Below are 24,343 nucleotides of genomic sequence, written 5' to 3'. Positions count from 1 at the left end.
TCGAGTTGTGGCTTACGCGTCGAGACAATTAAAGCCGCATGAGAGAAACTACCCGACCCACGATCTTGAATTAGCAGCCATAGTGTTCGCCTTGAAAATATGGCGACATTACTTGTTTGGAGAAAGGTGTCATATTTATTCGGACCACAAGAGTCTAAAATATCTGATGACTCAAAGAGATCTAAATCTACGACAAAGACGTTGGCTTGAGTTGTTGAAGGACTACGAACTTGTTATTGATTATCACCCGGGAAAGGCTAACGTGGTTGCCGATGCTTTAAGTCGGAAAGCACTGTTTGCTTTGAGAGCGGTGAATGCTCACTTATCCGTCTCACCCAATGGGGTGCTAGTAGCTGAATTAGAGGCCAAACCATTATTGATTCGTCAAATACTTGAATCCCAGAAAGTCGATGCTGAATTGGTCACTAAACGAGCTGAATGTGCTTCGAATAAGGAATCGGAGTTTCGGATTGACGACAATGATTACTTGATGTTCAGAGGTCGATTATGTGTTCCAAGAAATTCGGAACTTATTTCGATGATTTTGAACGAGGCTCATAGTAGTCGAATGTCAGTGCACCCGGGTAGTACTAAAATGTACAATGACCTGAAACGCCAATTTTGGTGGCCGGGTATGAAATGAGACATTTCTGAATTTGTTTCAAGGTGTTCGATATGTCAACAAGTAAAAGCGGAACATCAAGTGCCATCGGGATTACTTCAGCCAATCATGATACCCGAATGGAAATGGGATCGAGTGACAATGGACTTTGTATCCGGGTTATCTTTGACTCAGAGTAAGAAAGACTCGGTCTGGGTTATTGTTGATAGATTGACCAAGTCTGCTCATTTTATCCCTGTCCGTACGGATTTTTCGCTCGATAAATTGGCAGAATTATACATCTCCCAAATTGTTCGATTGCATGGGGTACCTATTTCTATCGTGTCGGATAGAGACCCAAGATTTACATCGCGATTTTGGAAAAAGTTACAAGAAGCGTTGGGTACTAAGATGCATTTTAGCACCGTATTTCATCCCCAGACTGATGGCCAATCTGAACGAATAATTCAGATACTCGAGGATATGTTGAGATGTTGCGTCTTAGAGTTTTGTGGTTCATGGGAAAGATATTTGCCTTTGATTGAATTTGCTTACAACAATAGTTTTCAATCAAGCATTAAGATGGCACCTTACGAGGCTTTATACGGTCGTAAATGCCGTACCCCATTATTTTGGACTGAACTTAGTGAAAGTAAAATCTTTGGGGTTGATTTGATTAAGGATGCTGAGCAGAAAGTTCAAGTAATTCGTGAAAGTTTGAAAGCCGCTTCGGATCGTCAAAAGTCGTATGCGGATTTAAAGAGAAAAGACATTGAATATCAGGTTGGGGACAAGGTATTTCTCAAAGTTTCACCCTGGAAGAAGGTGCTTAAATTTGGCCGTAAGGGCAAATTGAGTCCGAGGTTCATCAGTCCATATGAAGTATCCGAACGAGTTGGGCCAGTCGCATATCGGTTAATTTTACCCCCTGAGCTTGAAAAGATTCACAACTTTTTCCATGTCTCGATGCTTCGACGATATAGGTCCGACCCATCGCACGTAATCACTCCATCTAAGATCGAGATTCAGCCTAACTTGAGTTATGAAGAAGAGCAGGTTCGCATTTTGATGCGTGAAGTAAAAGAGTTGCAAAATAAGAAAATCCCATTAGTGAAGGTGTTGTGGCATAAACACGGAATCGAAGAAGCCACTTGGGAACTTGAGGACTCTATGAAGGATCGATATCCTAAATTTTTCACTGGTAAGATTTTCGGGGACGAAAATTCCTTATGTGGGGGAGAGTTGTGACAGCCCTAATTTGACCCTAGTCGGAATGTGGTTTCGGGACCACAAAACCGAGTCATAAAATTTAGTTAAAATTTTATTTGCATATCTTATATGTGTGATAGTACTTGTATAAAAATTTGATGTTTTAATTTTATCTTAGGAATGTGAATTTTGCTTGAAAGGATCTAGTTGAGAGACTTAGAAAATTATGATAGGTAAATAAGTAAGGACCAAATAGTATTAAAATAGGAAAGTTTGGGTTTGCATGTCAAAGTGCCCAATTCATGTTAAGTGGCCGGCCAAGCATGGTTCCATTCCTCCAAGTTTATGTTGTTTATTATTTAATATTGGTAAGTAAATTAAAATAAATTAAAGAAAGGAATTAAAAAGGAAAAGATGAATAAAATAAGGAGGGAAGAGGGAGTGTTCATCTTTTTTTCTTTGGCAATTGCCGTGAGTGAGGAGAAGGAAGGGAGATTTGGTTATTTGATTTTGGCTTGGAAGATGGCTAGAATGAGGTATGTATTGAATGATTCTTGAAAATCTATGCATGTTTGAGATGGTTAGTTCAAATTCTACTCATCCTATAGATTAGACTTAGGATTTTGAGGTTGAAATTCGGCCAAGAAGCTTGAAACTCTTAGTAGATGTGTTAATGTCATTAAAATGGATAGTAGTGTAGGATATGGTGAGTGGTTAATTGCTTTTAACTTGAAAGTTGAGGTTAAAATGGGTTAAGTGATTGCCGAATCTAATTTAGGGGTGGAGGATTGTGTTCATGTTATATTGGATAGGTAGAGGTTGTAATGAGGTTGAAATTGTTGAATTGTTAGTTGGGTAACAAATGAAGCAATCGGCCATATGGGGTAAAAATGGGATGTTCATTTTAGTTGTTGTTTCATTTTTGTGAGAAATGGGTCAAGTGTTCATGAGATGAAATTTTGTGATTAGATGAATTAAAAGTAATAGTATAGTTGATATATATATATATAGATATACATATTCGGCCATCACTTAGGAGCTTATGTGATGTTGAGTTTAAGCTTTGCATATTCGGCTATATATACATATATATGTAAGCCCATTCGTGATATTACCTTAGGACTATGTATATATATAACCGACAAAAAATGGGAAAAACTAGCAAAGGTGATTGCCGAATGTCCAAGTATGCATATGCATGTGTGATTGGATTATTGAAAGTATGGTAATTGCATAAGGTTATTAGCCGAATAGCTAAGAACATAAGGTAGCAAGATAAAAATTTTACCATGCCGTTCCGTATGTCATAAAATCATTAAAATGTGAATACCAATATATGTAGCAAAGCGGTTGAATGAGTTAATTTATTTGTTTAAGCTCAAGATCCTAAAGGAGAGGCGTCCAACAAGGGGAAATCGAATGTCATCGAGTAGCCGACTTGGAATTATTTTACCCAACACAAGGTAAGTCATTAAGCATATAGTTGGTATTGATTTAAATGATCGTAATACCTATGCAATTGTGTTTAATGAGATGAAATGTATACAAATGTATATGTATGTAGAGATGAAATTGTCGAATGTAAAAAGGAAGTGAAGCGTATAGAGTGGCTGGTTTTCAGCACTAAGTGTGCAGGCAATAAGTGTTCACGGTTGTGAGATTGGCACTAAGTGTGCGGGCTTGAAATGCATGGCACTAAGTGTGTGAGTTTAAAGTACATGGCACTAAGTGTGCGTGGTTGATTATTAAGCACTATATGTGCGAACCCACTATATATATTTTCTATCAATTATTTATATTAAGGGTGCGACCTTACCGAGTCGATTTCGGACAGCGGAAAGGGTAAGTACCTTGAGTTCATGGCTAATAGGTGCTATGTTTATATTTGGAGTTGAGCGTGGTAAGTTTTGAACCTATGTGATGATTATAATTGAAGTCACGTACATAAGGTTCATCGTGGAATAGGTGAAAGTTCGTTTAGTTGTATGATTGTAACGAAAATAAATGATGTATGGAAATGCCTCAATTATTCTATTGAATAGCGTATGAAATGTCAATGTAGGACTTGGAATGAGATTGAATCGTAAGGTCTAAGAAACTATGGCATAGTTCGGTATGGATGGAGTACTTAGCCTCATTTTGTTGTTTCCTCTTGTGAAAATTTTATTAATGGATGGTAGTGTAATGCTTATGACTTACTGAGTTATATACTCATTCGGTGTTTGCTTGTCACCTATTTTAGGTTTCTTGGACTCGACTTTTTGCGTACTCGGGACCGTCATCGAAGTCATCACACTGGCTAGCAACTTTTGGTATTTTCTTCTTAGTTGGTCTAGGAGAACATTTCGGCATGTATAGGCTATTATGTTTTGTTGAAATTTGGTATGTAAACTTTTAGCCATGCGAAAATGGCATAAATGTTCGGTTGGATTTGGTTCTATGATGTTTGGACACAAGTCTTGGTAATTCGGTTTTGGTTGAGTATTGGTTGAGGCCTACTCGATTATTATGCCATATGTCATGGCTGATTATTTTCGGTGTTAAATTCATGATTTGGTAATAGTGTAGTAGGGAGATGCTCGGTGATGATTAGCCTTTGGCCTGGCTAGTCATGGTCATAAATTGTGACATGTATGATGAATTATTAGTTAGATCAAGGAAAAATCATGAAATAGGCATAGTTTGTTTTAGTAACAGATGCTGACAGCAGTAGTGATGTGAGATTGAAAAATCACTACAAATAGTAGAAATGGAATTAAATAATGAATAAATTATGATATCGAAGCTTGATGAGTCTACTTTCATATGGAAGAAACGAAAAGACCATATGAGCTGTATGTTAGGAGTTAATTAAATTCTTGTGAAACAGGGCTAGAGCGATTTCTGGATCCCCTGTTTTGACTTAGAAAATTCACCGTAAATTTTATCGAGATAATTATAGGTCATGACTTATATGTAAAAATTCATTATCGAGTCTAGTTTCTTCAAAGACAAACAGCATAGGCATTGAATCCCTGTACAGGGAGATATTTTAATCGTAAGGTACAGAGGTCAGTGTAGTCAAACCTTGAAACAGGGGAGACTTTAACAAATAAACTGTACTAATTGGCCCAACCAAAAATTCTAAAAAAATTCTCCCATATAAATATATGAGTCTAGTTTCGGGGAAAATTTACGGAATTGGATTTTGAGTTTCAGAACTCAAGATATGATTTTTAAAGTGACTAGTACACAGATTGGTAGCTTGTCTAGGAAATTTTTAATAAGTGGTTTGAAGTCTGTTAACACCTCCTATTCGACTCCAGCGACGGTCTCGGGTTCGGGGTGTTACATAAATGGTATGGAACAATGGTGTTAAATATGAGATGATATGAATTTGATAATAATAAACTATATGATTTGATTTATATTGACAATATTGAATGATATTAAATATGAAAAATTTGGATTGAATTGTATATAGTATAAAAAAGTGTGATATTACTGATATATAATATGTGATATGAATTATGCTATATGATATTGAATATTTACATATATGTATATGAATTGATGATGAAATGAAATAAGATTATGATATATGAATGGTTGATGTCGATGTGAACTTAGTAAAATGTTAGAATACAGTTGGCATGCCAATAGCGTCATATGCATGCGTGTGTATAGGATTGTTAGAGTGTAATTTTACTTATATTATGAGAAGTTTCCCATGTGTTTTGATGACCTAATGTGCTTGTTGATTTGTTATAATTCGATGTGGTAAATTAGGCATTTTCGACACACTTAAGGAGCTTTTTCTTGGGCAAAATAGAGTTTCTAGCTTAGTTTTTCGTTATTTTTGTATTTTTATATTTTTTGGGTACTAAGTGAAAATCTCTCATTTTTTTCTATTTTTTACCCAAATTGGCCAATAGTGCCATTGGGAGGTCTAATGTGTGTTTGAGTGATGTAGGGACGTGTTAGAGGTGAAAAACGAGCAAAAACAGCATCTAGGGCAAGGGTATCGTGATATCTAACCCCTAGAATCACTATACCTTTGGAAGCATAAAAGACCAAGGAGACCCTTCAATGATATCGCGACATCGTCCTTAGGTATCGCAATATCAACCTCTCAAGAAAGTCCACCAAGTTCAATATTGCTCGAGATATCACAATATCCTCTTCTGGGCATCACGATATCACCTTCGACATAGGGAAAAACTTGGACAAAAAGGGAAACCTTTGTCTACCCAACCCACCAATTACACAAGGCCCATGTAGGGGTAATTTTTGCATCGAAAAGTCATCAGAACACCCTTCAAAACAACCAAAAATTTTTGAGGAGGAGAGAGACACATTTAGCTTAGTTTTAGGTTTAGTTTTTTCTTGGTTTTCTTTAGTTTTTCTTTACACTTTTCTAGGGTTTTTATTTTTCTCTTCTTCTACCTTAGATTAGAGGTTTTTTTTCGCATCTACTTCTTGTTCTTATTGTTCTTTATGTTAGTTAACTTGGTTAACACTCTAGCTAAGGTTTATTTACATTTCTAGTCTAGTTACTTTGCTTTCAAGACTGTCTAAGCTTTAGTTTAATGCATTTCATTTTATTTTACTTTAAATTTGTCAAATTTTATTCCTTTTATGTTTCTTGCTTTAGTTTTCTTTGTCAAATGCTTTTGGTTTCATGCTATTTAAGTTTTCTTGCATAAAAATCTCAACTTTCACATTTTTCTTAAAGCTTTACTTTCATGGTTGCTTTGTTTTCTATTGTTAAGTTTATTTCCTTGACTTTGAGCATGTGTAGCTAAAGTCTTAAGGAGATTGGTTGATGGAGATGTGGATAAATTAAAATCTTTGGACAAGGGACTAAATCTTAACAAATTGGACTAATTTGAACTAAGAACTTAGGTAATGACACCCCTAAGGGAATATTAAGATAAAGTGAAACCAGAAGGTAATCTTATCGCACACCCATTTGTTAGTCCTGGATTAACCGACGAGATTAGAAGATAAACCAAACCTAATTTGTCTAAGTCGATAAAATTGAGATCGAAAGATAAAATGGAGCCACTTAGTAATTTACGCGATTTATGTCTGTAGTCCAAGATTTGTGAACCAAATCAAATTCAACCAACCCACATTAGTCATTTGCTAGCCTCCAGTTTACATTTCTTGCAATTTAGTTCCTAGAGTAGAATATTTAATTTTCTTACAAAAGTATCTTTTATGATCACTGTAATATAAAATCGTATTAATAGCCACTTAGCCTCAATTGTGTATGCTAGTTATTACTAAATTGCCTCTTCCTTCGGGTTTGATCATTGGAATACTTTGGTGTTTCATTGTAACACTATAAGTATTACAATTGACTTGTATGCTTGCAGTAAAACCAGACTTTAAAATTTGTTTCATAAATTAGTTGTTTTAATGCGTACGTACGCAGCCAGTCACTAGTTAACTCATCTTTTGGTTGAAATTTGTATTTTGTAGGATAAAAAGAGAGTTGGAATCATTTGGAAACCATATAGAGGTTTTATGGAAAAATGAAGTTGAGGTATTTTGTGGACTAAGAAGATGGGCAGAAAAAGTCAAAGAATAAGGCTTGCCTTCAACATATGCTTGGAGAAACAAATATATACAAATTTTCTATAGTTTTTAACAAACCTATATCTTTTTTAAGAGAAGATGGGATTCTTCAAAGTCCTATTTTCAGGGATTGATTAGAATATTTTTAGGATTTTATGAGATTGCTTAGGATTTTATAGGATATTATAAATTAAGTCTTTATTTTGAACTCTTTTCTAGAATATCTTGAAGGGTATTTAAAGAGGCTTTGGGCATTAAAAATAAGGAACGAGACTTTCACATTTTCTTCTGCAATTTTTTTTCTCTTCATGGATTGTTAACTTCTTCATTCTAGTCAAGGGTTTTATCAAGGTTTTTGATTCATTGAATTGTGAGATTATTGTTCTTCATGCTTTTAGATTCTTGAATATTTTTACATCTTTTGTTCTTCATATTATTATTGATTTGTGAATTGTATAAATTGGTCACTCTTCAATCTTTCAATTTAATATACAACCAATTAGAATCTTTTCATCTGTAATTGTGGGAAGGTTTTAATCCATGTGGTGAATAACTTAGGTTATAAAGGTTTAGAATCTAGTTTAAATTATCTGTGCTAGTGTGAGATGGTTGGCTAGAATTGGGTCCCTCTAAGTCATGCGGCTGTTAGTACATTAAATCCTAGTAGCGTCTCCATGGGATTGTTTATCAACAAGAGAAGTAATCATTAGAGTGTATCTTTAATTATCGAGAAACTAAGGAGATATTAGGCTATTAGAGCATCTCGAGTAGCTATAACCAATTTATTTAAGAAGTTCAGAAAATTATTCGCAAAGTAAATTATCAATCCATGAATTAAAAAACTGTGCTTTCCCTTGGCTAAATATTTATCAAACCCTAAATTTTCCTAAATTTTATTGTTTTGACTACATCATTTGTTATTAGTTTTTATTCTAGTTGAAGCTATTAAACCCCACTCAATTTTATTTTCTCATTTATTTTCTAGGAATTAGTCTAATCCCACTTCCTATGGATTCTGTAACACCCATTACCAGTATCCGATGCCAGGACAGGGTATGAGGCATTACCAGACATAAACTCACACAATCATACAAGATTGAGGCATGGATTTTAGTTTGAATTTTAAACTTTTCATTCACATGCATATCGTCCCTTATATGGGTCCTCGAGGCGCAAAACATACATTGGATGTGGTTTGGGACTAAACTGAGAACTTTCGGAACTTTCTTATCACTTAGAAAATTTTTCATCAAAATAGGAGTCACACACTCGTATGGGTAGGCCGTGTAGTCACACATGCCCGTGTGGCTTGGGACACGCCCATGTCCTCAGCCCGTGTAACTCTCTGTATATGATGTCATCAATTGAAATAGGGTCACACAGACAAGTCACACGTCTGTGTGCTAAGGCCGTGTCCTTCACACGGCTGGGACACACGGCCGTGTCCCTGGCCGTGTGTTTACTACTGGGCATTCTATTTTACCTAATTAGGGTGCAGGGGACACAAGGCCAGAACACATGACCATGTGGCAAACCGTGTGTCACACATGACCTAGACACATGCCCGTGTGTCTACCTATGTGGATAACTTTGAGGCTATTTTCCAAGCCAATTGCCACCTTTATTTGCTCAAACACATACATCACTTCAAAAGCACTTAACATGGCATAATCGAGCACTTAACATACGCAAACAAAACCTGATCATGATCATTTCATCTTTACTAATACATGTATAAGACTTCATGTTTTGTCAAGCCAAATTTATAAATTTGCATGCACTAAAAGTTGTAGTTTACTTCTATTAAACATACTCATGTCTCAGATGCCATCATGCCATTCATTCACAATTCCATCATCAAACATCCATAGCCACAACACAGTTCATCACATACACATAACAACCAACCTCATCATAATTGGACAGGCACATGCATGCATATATGAATAGGTTTACAACCCAATACACAATATGAGCCACATCTCATGGCCATATACAAAATGAATCACTAAATCATTATAAGCCAACACACTTGGCCAAATTAATAATGACATAATTAATCAATAGACAAAGTCCCTATACATGCCATAAATTTAAAACACTTGTGTTCACTTATACCCAAATGATAGCTTGATAGTGTGATGGCATCTTCAGCGGTCTCCAACCTAAGCTAGCTAAATTAACATATAAGAGATGAGAAAGGAAGGGGAGTAAGCTTCAAAGCTTAGTAAGTCCGTACGAAAATAACAGCAACTTGTACCAATCATATACCAGGTCTAACAATATAAACACAAGTTAACATAAAGTGGCTATAAATCTCAAATTGTGATGAAGTCAATTCCCAATGCTTATTCTTTTGATTTACCAACATAATTTCACATAATTTAACTTAATCTAGCAACAATAATATCTCCAATCAATTTGGCCTACAAGCCCTTTCATAAGCATCAATCAACTTAACCATGTATTTATACATCTTACAAATAAACCAATAATCACAAGGTTAACTCAAAGTTACTTTCATAGTGATAATGAACTCATAATAGCATGAAGCCATAGCTTATAAACTTTACGTACATACCTGTACCAACTCGTAACACAACTCATACTCATTCTTCTCATTGACTTACTCCTTGGGTCTTCTGTCAAGTTAATCGATAATTCACCCATTGAACACTTGGAATACCATCGGATGCATTGGAATCTCACACCTAAGTGCCCCCATATGTAGTCATCGCTACCTCATATCACATATCACATGTTGCTTGCTTTCGAGCTACTCACGGGTTTGCTCACTTGAGCTGTCGGTCAGGATATAGCTACACGGGCTGCTTACACAAGCCGTCAGGTATCCGCAACACATGCCAGACTACCCAGCCACCGGTAGAACATACAAGACCAGCACCTGAAACCCATAACATGTGTCACATATATCATGAGCCCAGGCCACATAACTCATGAGCTCAGATCACATAGTCCCTAGTGACATGTCACTCGTATCCTAAAATATTCCTAAGGTTCAAATGAGATTTCCTTACTTATTGCATCACTGCTGGACTTGTTCGTAATGTCGATCTCAATGTACATAGAATCCATTTTCTCACGGAATGATTAAGGCATACTCATAATAGTAATAAAGCATTAAAATTAACTAATATCAAAGTAATAGAAATATGACATAACATCACATATGAACTTACCATACATGCAATATTTAAGTATTTAAAATAGAGTACATATTGCATTACTCGCATACAAACTTACCTCGATACCAAAAATGGTGAAAAAGATCTGACCGTCAAATACGCGTTTTCCCCCGTTTTAGGTCCAAACCTCGTTTTCCTTGATCTAAAATATCACATTTAGCTTATATGTTAGTCACATTATTCATTGTGACCAAAAAAATCATATTATGGCAAAATTACATTTTTAACCCTAAACTTTATCATATTTACACTTTTGCCCCTAGGCTCGTAAAATGATTTTCATTCAATTTATTTGTTCTTTAAGCCTATATAAACCATTTTTATAACTATAGCAACCCATATTTTTCATTTTATCACACTTTTATGGCATATTTCATAACTTTTACAAATTAGTCCTTTTAGGCATTTTTACCGAAAATTACTTAGTAATCACACATCAAACTTACATATTCCTCCATTAAACATCAAAATACATGCATGACACACATGGTTAAATTTTTTAACATGAACCCTAGCTCAAATAAATGGTAGAGATAGGTAGATCTTGTTACGAGGATTTAAAAAACGTGAAAATCATTAAAAACGGGGCAATAACGGACTTACTATGGAGCTTGGAAAGCTTAAACAAAACCTTAGCCATGGTGGTCTTCAAAATTTTGGCCAAGGGGTTGAACATGACCAAAATTTGGCTTTTATTTTGTTTATTTAATCATTTAATTACTAAATGACCAAAATGCCCCTACCTTAAAAATATCATATTTCACCTATTTCATGTCCATTTTTGTCCAACAATTTAACCAATGGTCTAAATACCATTTAATGACCTCCAATTTAAAATTTCATAACAATTGGACTCCTCTAGCATATATAACTCAAGTTTTGCACTTTTTACAATTTAGTCCTTTTGACTAAATTGAGTGCCCGAACGTCAAAATTCCCTGACGAAATTTTCACAAAAAAATTTCCAATCAATATGAGGTTTCATGTAAGACCATAGCTGGGCTATTGGCATCGATATGAGATTACATGTAAGACCATATCTGGGATATGGCATTAGTATGGTACTATGTGTACAGGAATCCCGAGTATCCTTAGTATTCCAAGTGGTTCAACGGGTAAATTTAACGAGTATGTCAAAGATGAATTGTTTGTAAATCTAATTTGAGATGACTCAGGTATGTACATAAAACTCATATGTAATGAGCTCGATATGTGATGAAACCTCGATAAGGTTATGATTGAGTAAGTTTTGATTGTAAGATCTTAATAATATTTTTGCCAATTATTATTACGTTAATTGCATGTTAAATGTGAGTTTATAATGCTTGTTATTTGTATGGGAACTTACTAAGCTTTAAAGCTTACTCCTTTTTCTTTTCCCTTGTTTTATAGTGTCACCAAGCCAGCTCGGGGATAGGAAATGTCGGAGAACCAATCACACTATCAACTTAATATTTTGGGTACCAATGATTTCAATATTTTGACTTAGGGCATGTATAGGGACTTGGTTATTTTGTTATGTGTCATAATTGGTTTGTCCTAATGTGTTGGCCTATATTGGTTGATAATTCATTTTTTAAATAGCCATTGAAATTGGCTAATATTGGTTTAAGTATATAAACAAATAATGATGTTTTCATGGATGTGGAAATTTGCATGGTTTAAGTTGGTTAGTATGTGATGTTTGTATGTGGTAAATGGTAGCATGTGAATGTTATGTGGATGTCTTACTTTTGGCTGAATTGGTTGAATATAATTGCTTGGATTGGTGTTATGTTTTGTTGTGTAGGTATGTGCATGGAATGGTGACAAAATGGCTTGGTAAATAGCCTTGTTTTTGTCCACACAAGTAGACACAAGGCATGTGTCTAGGCTGTGTGTGAAACACGGCTTGCCCTATGGGCGTGTGTTTTGGTCGTGTGTCCCCTGCACCCTTATTGTTGTAAAACCGAATGTCAGAATTGAGCACGCGGGTAGAGACACGAGCGTGTGTCTTAGTCGTGTGGATGACACGGCCTCAGCCATGAGCGTGTGCCCCGGGCGTGTGAAGTCTGCACCTATTTTATGAAAAATTATGAAAATTAAATCGACCACCAGGCCCAGCACACGGGTGTGTGACTTGGCTGTGTTCCTTAAATTTGTTCATGGGTGACAAATAGAGTGTTACACAGGTTAGGGACAGGGGCATGTATGACCACACTGCCTACCCACACGGGCATGTCCCAAGCCATACGGGTGTATGGCTCTTAAAATATGAAAAATTTTCTAAGTATTGTTAAAGTTTCCAAAGTTCTCGATTTAGTCTCGAACCGCTTTAAATACATGTTTTGGGCCTCGTAGGTTCGTTATATGGACGATGTGAATGTTTATAAAAAATTTTAAATTTGGATGGAAATTTATGTCTTGGTTTTGTATGATTGCGTGTGTATAAGTCCGGTAATGCCTAGTACTCTATTTCGACGTCGAATACGGGTAAGGGATGTTACAGTCGTTCTTGGAACAAGGTTTGTAGAGAATCCCACTTCTCTTTTTGGTGGCAAACTAGGTAGTTCTTTTAGGAATACATCAAGAAATTCACTTACTACTGGCACTGATTGAATCTTTGACTCGGATACTTTAGTATCCATCACATATGCAAGATAAGCGTCACACCCCTTTCTGACATATTTCTGTACTGATATTGCTGAAATCACATTAGGTAATCCATCTAGTTTATTAGATTCAACACGAAGCAATTCACCATTCTGACATTTCAATACAATATATTTCTGCTTACAGTTTACCACTACATCATATCGGGTTAACCAATCCATTCTCAAGATCACATCAAATTCATCAAATGGCAATAACATCAAGTTAGTCGAAAAATAATAACTTTTACCACCAACGGACAGCTCTTACAAACTTTGTCTACCATAACACACTGGCCTAGAGGGTTTGAAACTTTTACCACAATTTCAAAAAATTCAATAGGTAAATTTTTAACAGATACTAGGTTCGTGCATATATATATGAATGTGTGGAACTGGGGTCAATCATTGCAGTAATATCAGTATCAAGTAGAGAAAATGTACCAGTAATGACGTCTAGCATAGAGGCATCTTCTCTGCACGAATAACATATGTCCTCACAAGTGCTCTTGCCTCAAATCTACCTGTCATATCCTTGGTCGTACCTCAACTACCACTAGTATAATTGGAATAACGGGGTGGTCTACCTCTTGTAACAAGATTGCTCGATTTTGGAGTTGGTTCTATCTGCTTTTCAACTCTTTCGGGACAATCCTTGAGAAAATGGTCAGGTGAACCACATCTGAAATAAGCTCCACTTCTAGACCAACAATTCCCATGATGAAACTTGTTGCAATGTTTACATTTCGATTTGGGATTACCGACACTAGCCACACTGGTCATAGATGGAGTTGAAGACCTCAGGTTATATTGTTGAGAGCCCCGCTCCCTTCCAGAATATCTTGTAGAAGTGGTCACACAATCATAATAGATCTTTAATTTCTTAGAAACAAATTATTGTGACTTACTCATAGCTCTTTTTCCAATAACCTGAGCCTCTCTTTCAACTTGTTTCTTTTCTTTACTCAGTTCTTCAACTTTGTGTGCTCTGTCAGCTAATGCCGCAAATTCCCTTATCTCGAGAATCCCAATCAACAACTTAATATCTTCATTCAATCCTTCTTCAAAATGTTTACACATTTCAGCCTTGGTTAAAACTCATTCCTTGGCATACTTACTCAGTCAAACAAATTCCCGTTCATATTCAGATGCAGTCATGCTTCCTTGCTTGAGTTCTGAAAATTCTTTCTTTTTCTAATCCATAAACCTCTGACTAACATATTTCTTTCTGAATTCACTCTGCAAGAATTCCCATGTAATATTCTCTCTCAGTACAACTGATGTTATGGTATTCCACCAATGGTAAGCCGTATCTTTCAGTAGAGATACTGCACATTTCAAGCACTCGGCAGATGTGCAGGATAGTTTATAAAAAACTCGAATAGTGTTTTCAAGGCAGAACTCAGCCCTTTTCGAATCATCATTTATAGTAGCCCTAAATTCTTCTGCCCCATGTTTGAGGATTTTATCTATCGAAGGCTTACCAATTCTAACAGGTTCAGCACCCTGTGGTACCTCAGGAATCGGTTGAGGAGAAAGTGAGGGAGCTCGTTATACATCAGGGTTTATTCTCAAGTATTGTGTAAACCATTCATTCATCATTTGGAAGAAGGCTTGTTTTGCCTCCTCTCTTCGGCCCTCAGACACGAGCCTTTTACTAGCAGATGCAGAGGCAACTCATTGCACTGAAGCTGAAGCTTTGCTCTCAGCTTCCACGGATTCAGCTCTAACTCTATTGGATGACATTACTATATGAGAAACACATTTAAAAATGATCAGGAGTCATCACACTATCACAATTTATATAATGGCATGTATAGCTAGACTCGTACTTGCTACGTCAAATCTAAGAATCGACTGAACCATAGCTCTAATACCACTAAATGTAACACCCCTAACCGGTACCCGTTGCTGGGACAGGGTTTTGAAGCATTACCAAAACATTTAGAACATTTTTCAATTGATTCATGCAAGACACTGTTCATTAACTGAAATTATTCATAACGTCCCTTAATTGGACCCTTGAGGTCCAATATGAGCATTATAATCGAATCAGGACTTAATCGGGACCTCTAAGAATTATTCGAGAAATTACAAAATTTTTCCAAGGTGTAGGGCTCACACGCCCGTGTGGTCCAAGGGACATGCCCGTGTGACCCTGGAACAAGCCCATGCTAGAGGCTGTGTTCGACCCCGCGTAACTCTCTGACTTACACAAACGGCCATGCCACACGTCTGTGTGCTAGGCCGTATGGTTAATTAATTTAATTCAAATTAGGTGCAGGTTTCACACGGCCAAGACACACGCCCATGTCTCTATTCGTGTGCCCAATTTTGAGCATTTTGTTTCTCAAAATTTAGGTGCAGGGGACACACAGCCTAACCACATGCCCGTGTTACCAGGCCGTGTGTCACACACGGTTTAGACACACGCTCGTGTGTCTGTCCGTGATGACAAAATGAAGCCATTTCCTAGCTTCATTTCTCACCCAAAAATAACCCAAAAACTTGTACTTGAAATTCACAACAAATACCAACCAATTCAAGCATTCCAATTGAACAAATCCATCATTCATCAAAGCATACCATTTCATGCATACATGGTTTCAACTCACCTTAACTTAACATAGGTATTCACCACATTGGGTCACATGAACTTAGCATGAAACATGTGGATATAAATATACCATAATAGTTTACTAAATCATATCCAAAATGAGCCACCACTAGCCATTCCAATGGCTAGGTTACAAAATGACATTTCAAGCCACTATTAGCCAAGTTTCCCTGTACATGCCATTACACCAAAATGATTTCACTAAATATGCCTAAAATGCTAGTTGATAGTGTGACAATGCTCCACGATCTTCCGACCTTCACAAGCTTCCGAGCACTATAAAATAGGGGAAAAATAAAAGTAGTAAGCATTACATGCTTAGTAAGTTCGTATAACAGAAACTAAACTTACCAAACTTGTTTATTAAAATCTAGGCATACAATTTTATGTTTCCATCCATTTGGCTAAATGGCCTAATCACATACATTTCATCAAACATGTTAGTCACCAACTATTTATATAAATCAAGTAACGTAGATGAGCTTATCAAGCAATGTTCTTTCAAGTCATTATCATTTTATCTAAAGATTTTCATGCCAAGTCAAGAGTTATATGTGTATTGAATTATTGAAATTTCGATGAAGGCTCAAGTAGTACACTCGAGGTGTACGATTCATTAATTCGTCAGTTCTTATCAAGGTTACCCCTTAGAGTACTTAACCAAAGAACACACTCATGAGCCATATGTCATATAGCAGGATTACCAGTCCAGGCTAAATCCTTTATATAGCGTAGGCTCACAAGAGCTAAATTAGGGCTACCAGTCTAGACTAAACCCTAATCATAACGTATACTTGAGAGGTATTATATCGAGATTATCGTCCGGGCTAAATCCTTTTTATAACAAGGCCATTGGGATTACTCGTCCGAGCTAAATCCCATCCACAACAAATGCAAGACCCTATTGGTTTAGGGAAAGCGCATACAATCATCAGAATTCAATATCCAATCAGGACTAACCCTTTATCACCATTTCAAGCTTAATTTCATTTTTTTTATTATAGCATACAAATGAAACACATCAATATAAATCATATTACATACAACACAACAATTAATTAACATAATTAAATGTCCAATTAAGTTACACAAACTTACCTTGACTCTTGTCCGAGTAATAATCTACTAATCCGAAATCTTTTCCTTTCCCCGATCTAACTTCTAGTTTGTGTTTTCTAGATCCAATTGGTTCTTGAAAGCTTCTTTTCTCACTCCTAGGGTTTCCATGTGTTTTTAGGTTGAAGATGATGAAAATAAGATGATATAATTTATTTTCATCTTTTGATTAATTAAGTATTTTGGTATTTCCAATTTAGTCCCTTGTCTTTTTCTATGATTCCATGGATGAGTCACCGTAAAAATCTACATACTTTTATTAATAGTCTAATTACCATATAAGGACCTTAAGTTTTGAATTTCATAGTTATTTGATCCTTACAGCTACTAGAATTCAACTTTTACATTTTATGCGATTTAATCCTTCTCGTAATTAGGCACTACATCGATAAAATTTCATATCAAAATTTTCACACGTCATTTCTATCATATTACGGGACATATGATAAAATAAAAATAAAATATATTTCGGATCAGATTTGTGGTCCCGAAACCATTATTCCAATTTCACTGAAAAATAGGTTGTTACAGTTGTTATTTAAATTATTATGATTTTTATTTAATTTTAAATAAACATATAAATTTATGATTTTCTAAGTATTTCAAAAGTTCACTGTGAAAGATTTTTTCCAAAATCATTTTTAAGAAATAACTAAAATATTGCAAATTCATTGTTTTAATTCTTTAAGACGATATCTCAATAAAATAATGAACATTTAAAATATGAGTTTTAATAATAGTTTTTCGTAAACTAATTTACTTAGTATTTAAATTGTAAAGTTTTCGTAAAAATAATTGAAACTTGTTTGTTTTTAAAAAAGTAAATGTTTTCAACAGTTTTAATGTGGCTTCCGAAATTTGGCCCTAACATCTAGGCCAGATTTGGGGGGTTACATTTTTTGTCATGTTTTTAGTAAAGTTTATGCGTATTTCGAGTCTAAGTGTCTATGTCATGTCCACAAGCTCATTTGTTCAGTTGTCACAAGTGTTATGAGTTTATCATTCTTATTTCATATATATTGTAACACCCCTAACCCGTCTCCATCGTTGGATTACCGTACTATCAGAAACATTTAACATCATAATATTTAAATAAATTAATCATATCATAGTCCATTCAATTACATGCATTTTTTCCCTAAAGCGAGCCCTCGAAGCCCTAAAAATAACATAGAAGCAATCTGGGACCAATTTGAAACAAAACAAAAGTTTAAGAAAAAGTTGTGAAAATCAAAAATAGGGGTCACATAGCCATGTGGAATCACCCCAGGCTATGTAACTTTTGAACAAGGGACACACGGTCATGTCCTAGCCCGTGTCCTCACCCGTGTTACTCTTTGAGATGCCCCTAATGCCTGTGTGCTAGGCCGTGTAACATACTGACTTGGAACCTTAAGGAATCACAAGTGACACATGGACGTGTTGCCAGGTCAGTGACAACTTGTGCCTCAAGCCACTTGAACCCAAAATTCACCTAAGATCAAACCATTTCATAACCAAAACATGCATAAACATCTAATCCATTTAGGCACACTTTCAAGGGACTTAAACATCATCCAAATACATTTAAACATACCATTCAAAACATCTTAACTTGCCAAACCAATAGACCATTCATGGGCACCACAAACATACCAAAACATTAACTATCAAAACATGCCATTTTGTTCAAACATAGCAACCTAATCGAAACACCTACCAAAACACATCACATTTTCCATTTTCAAGCCACCACTAGAATTCCAAAATACCATACCTTTCAATTACCCTAAAGTAGTTAAAAAGACCTTACTTAACAAGAATTATAAGTTACTAAATCAACCATTTAATTCATCCATGAGCTATCAATACAAAAGACCTATACATGATAATATTGTCATTTCCATACATGATAACCTATCTCAAATATGAATTAAAACATGTCACAAGCAATCATTTTCAATGCATTATCAACATGCTAAGATAACCTTATAAACAAGCACTTAAAGTAACCAAAATCACATATCTTGGTAAGGTATCAAAGTGTACCAAACCAACATAGCTTTCCAAAGCTTATACATGACAAAACACCATTAACAGATACACCATAAAACCATTTCAAATCACCCTATACATGTCATTTTAAACCTTAGCCAAATTACTCAAAAACTATCGAATTGTCCACTGGATCGTGTGATAGGTCTCTGACAAGCTTCCAACCAAATCGAGCTTCCGATGAACTACAAAGCAAAGAAAATAACTATGTAAGCAATGAATGCTTATTAAGCCCATATAAACTTAAAACATAACTTACCATTTCAATACTGAAATTTCTAGAATAAGTATAAACATTTACAAATGCCATAAGCTTAATAAAATCCTCTATAACACCATCAAAGTGACAAGTTAGTATACTTGTTCGTGATACATATGAAATTAACCATGTATAAACATAACATTTAATTCATCACAATTACCATACGATCAAGATTCATTCCATTTGCTTACTTACTAATTCCAATATTACAATTCAGAGATTAAACATAAACCATTACTAATGCCATGAGTTTAATATAATCCTATTCAAGCATCATCAAACTTGCAAGTTAATAGGTTCATCAACAACACATATAAACTCATTTACATCATAAGTAGAATTTCATAAGATACATTACATAAGCATCAACCCTTTCATATAGTCATGAACCTTTTGATTTAGTCACTTACCATTCCATTCCTTTTCTTACTCGTTGAACCATCTAGAATTACATCAGATACCCGAGAAAGCTCACACAAAATGTGCCTTTACAAATAACTATAACCTTTCCTTTACATCAATGCTCAAACGAGCTATGAAATGGGCCTGCTTACTCGAGCCGTGAAATGGGTCTACTCACACGAGCCATGAAATGGGTCTGCTCACATAAGCTGTGGAGAATCCGCAACAAATGAAGGACCTTAACCATCTTAAGGACATTTAGGACCAGCACTCGAAACATGAAATCTCGAATGACATATCATTTGTATTCTAATAACTCTTAAGGTTCAATCGAGACTTATTATCCGTCAAATAATCATATCATTGATGCATTTGTAATCTAATTTATTTATATTACAACAACATAATAAATAGTTAATTTAACTAACATTAAAGCAATCATAGTTCATTCGAACTTACCAAACAAAATTACAGCAATGACTAAGTATAGGAGCTGTTTGGTAATTTTCTCTTCTCCTCGATTTTCCACACATTCTTGATCTAAAATAATAATTCCATTAAATTCGCTAATTCTAATAGAAAAATAAATTCATTTATTCAATTAAGTCCTTTTGGACTTGTTTATAAAATTGCCCTCAACATTTTACTTTTATACAATTTAGTTCCTAAGCCAATTAACCATTTTTATTCAATTTTAAGTTTAGCTGAATTTTTTGAAACCCTATTACAACCCATATTTTCTATTATTTCACAACAAGTCCTAATACTTTTACTAAATTCATATTTTAGTCCTTAAACATTAAAATTACCAAAAATCACTTTACAAAATAATCCTATCTAGCAACCAAGCCTAAGATTCTACCATAAATTTTCAAAAACATCTCAAATTCATCAATGGCACATTCCATAACATTTGAAAATTTAACAAATTGACCCTCTAGTTAGCTAGATTAAGCTAATACAATAATAAAAACATAAAAATTACTAAAAACGGGTGACGAGTACATGCCATGCATGAAATTTCAACTTTGGCCGAAAGCTTCTTCCCTAAAGATGGTGTTTTGGTCATCCCCTTCTCCAAATGAAAAAATATCATCTTTTTTACTTAATTTTAAGTTTAATTAGCTAATTACCATTTTACCTTTAAATATTAAACCAAATTTCACCAAATGCCAAGCCATGATCATCCATTAACCTTAAAATTGGTTGAATTGCTACTTAAGGCCCTTATTTCCTGCTTTTATATCCATTAAATACAAGTAAAGCTATAGCTATTAAATTTTACATCTTTTACAATTTAGTCCTTTCTAATTAATTAACCATCTAAACATTAAAATTTCTTAACAAATTTTAATATGACCTTAATAACATTTCGTACATATTTTTGGGCCCGGTTTATAGAAACAAGGTCTCGATCCTTATTTTCTAAAACCACTTTACTTAAAAGATTTACCACTTGAATCTAATTCTTCATTCAAATAGCATAAATTTCCAATCAATGATTTATTTTGATACTATATTAGACTCGTAAATATTAAATAATAACATTTATGAACTTACTCGTCGAATTTGTGGCCCTGAAACTATTGTTTCTGACACTACTGAAAAGTAGCCTGTTACATATATTATATTCTTAATATGTTTGAAATTGCTTCCTAATCTTATTCTAGTATTTATTCATGTGCTTAAGTATGTGTGTGTCATTTTTGCTTACATTATGAGTCTAGTTTTAGCATAGTAATGTCATGTTCTTGATTATATGTTATGATTTGTTAAAAGTGCCATATATTTTTTCTCCTTGTCTCATTTGTGTTAATTTGATTGTTTTGAAAACTGATCTAATATTTTATTTATATATGTTTGTAGGACCATTCGGCTGACCACTTAAGCTCCAGCATGACCTTTCATTTATGGCCGAATACATGTACAAGCCTCATTCAAGGAATCTTTGAATTCATGCAATTATCTTGGTTCATATGACCATTCACATGCAAGGGCCAAATGCATAGCCTCAGACTCAGCTTCCTTCTTTTCTTTGACCAATTCTTCTGCTTTACAAGCCTGTTGAATGAGTACTACAAATTCTTTCAACTCAAGAATACCCACTAACGTTTTAATGGTTCACCTAAGTGCATGGACCGTTGGTAAGAAGGGAGTTTAACTTGTCTATTCGATTTACATTCATGCATAAGCTATGTGCATACACGTCCAAAGGCTAAGTACTTATAATTGCTTCTTTTTTCCTTCACCGTCTAAAAAATAATAAGAGCTAGCAAGCCATTGCAAAAGATTCAAAGCATTTGGCCCTTGCATGTAAGTAAATTAGAAGTTTATTTTTCGTAAATTTTATGTTTTTGAGATCATGGCAGCTTGATTTAGCTAATCTGTTTTTTATTTTTCAAAATTGTTAAAGTTTCAAAATGCTTTCATTGATGAATGCTTGAAGTTTTGGTGTTAAAATGTTAGCTTTTAAGCTTAGAAATGAAAAATAACTAGTTTGTAAAGTGGAAATTATATTTTTTACAATTGTAAAGTGAAAATTGTTAGTTTTGAATATGAGGACTAGGGTGTAAATATTTTGAAATTGGAATAATTTTTTTGTAATTATGGTCATTAAGGGTATGTAGATGGACGAAATTGAGATTTATTTCGAAATCAAAGCTCAAATTTGAAAATTACAACAATTTTAGTTTTAGAGACTAAATTGAATAAAGTGCAAAAATTTTAGGGAACATATGAAAAATGAAATTGAACTGTCATATGCATAAAATAGAATGCTATAAAATATTTGAAAGTAATTATTGAAATGAATTATTATTATAGATCGGGAATTGATCCTTTAAAAAAACGTCGATAGTAGCCAGCTAACCCCAGAAATTTTTTAACTTCGGATACATTTCTTGGTGGTTTTCGGTCAACAACTGCTGAAATCTTGCTCGGATAAACTCTAATACCTTCCACTGAAACAATGTGCCCCAAAAATCCGACTTCTCTAAGCTAAAACTCATATTTGCTGAATTTAGCATACAGTTGCTTATCTCTCAAGGTTTGTAACACAATCTTCAAATACTTGGTGTGTTCAGACTCATCTTGTGAATAGATCAGAATGTCATCAATGAACACAAGAACGAATCTATCTAAATACGGTCTAAAAATCCGATTCATCAAATCCATAAAGACTGCAGGAGCATTAATTAATCCAAAAGGCATAATCATTCTGAAAGTATTTTTCGGCACATCCAAACCTTTAACTCGCAACTAATAATAACCAAATCTCAAATCAAAACATTGTTGCACCTTTCAACTGATCAAACAAATCATCTATTCTCAGCAACAGATACTTGTTCTTTATCGTAACCTTGTTGAGCTGTCGATAGTCAATACACATTCTCATTGACTTGTCTTTCTTCTTTACAAACAATACTGGCGCACCCCAGGGCGAAAAACTCGATCGTACAAAACCTCTATCTGACAACTCTTGCAACTAAGATTTCAACTCTTATAATTCTATCGGAGCCATTCTATAAGGAGCTATAGATATCAGTGATGTTCCCAGTACCAATTCAATAGCATACTTAACCTTTCTGACTAGTGGCAACCCAAGCAATTCTTCTGGAAGTATATCCGGATATTCACAAGCTACAGGCACTGATTCAATCTTTATTTCAGACACTTTGGTATCTAAAACATATGCTAGATATGCATCACAACCTTTTCTCACATATCTCTAAGCTGCCATCGAAGAAATCACTATACGCAATCTACTTGACTCATCTGATTCAATTCAAAGAATTTCACTGTTCTAACATTTCAATTCAATAATCTTTCGTCTACAATTCACAACAGCATCATGCAGAGTCAACCAATCCATTCCCTGAATTACATCAAACTCATCAAATGGAAAAAGCATCAAATCAGCCGAAAAATAGTAATCCTTAGTCATTAAAGGATAGTTCTTGCAAACTTTATCAACTAGAACATACTTGCCTAAGGGCTTCGATACTTTAATCACAAATTTGATAGACTCAACAGGAAAACTCTTACTAAACACTAAATTCATACAGATATATGAATGAGTCGATCCAAGATCAATCAATGCAATCACATTAGTGTCATAAAGAGAGAATGTGCTGGTGATAACATCAGGTGATGACGCCTCTTCGCGAGCACGAATGGCGCAAGCTCTAGCAGGTGCTCTCGCTTCAGATCTCATAGTGAAATTCTTTTTCGCACCTCTACTACTGGTCACATTTCCAGCATTTCTCGGTGGCCTCCCTCTTGTGGCTATATTACCGGGTCTTGCATTTTAAAATTGATCTTTCTCAGATAACGCAGGACAATCTTGAATAAAATGATCTCATACACTACATTTGTAACAAACTCTATTATTATATTTCGCCCAACATTCCCCAAAATACCATCTTCCACACTGTTGACACTCGGGTTTATTTTTTCTCACACTGCCAACGCTCGAGACTGAAGTAACTTGAGCTTTAGGACTCATGAATTGATTTCCACAATCTTTATTATGATATCCCACTGAAGCATTGGATCGACTATACGAATCTCGTGATTTTTTTGATGAAGACTAATATGGCTTATTCATCGGTCTTTTTCTCGAGCCTCTAGCCTCTGAATCTGCTTTTCTCTTTTCTTTACTAAGCTCCTTAGCTTTGCAAGCTCTATCAACCAGAAAAAAAAAAT

This window comes from Gossypium hirsutum, chromosome A01 (assembly GCF_007990345.1).
Source record: "Gossypium hirsutum isolate 1008001.06 chromosome A01, Gossypium_hirsutum_v2.1, whole genome shotgun sequence".
NCBI lineage: Eukaryota > Viridiplantae > Streptophyta > Magnoliopsida > Malvales > Malvaceae > Gossypium > Gossypium hirsutum.
The sequence above is the reverse complement of the archived record's forward strand: the minus strand, read 5'-3'. Positions refer to the sequence as shown.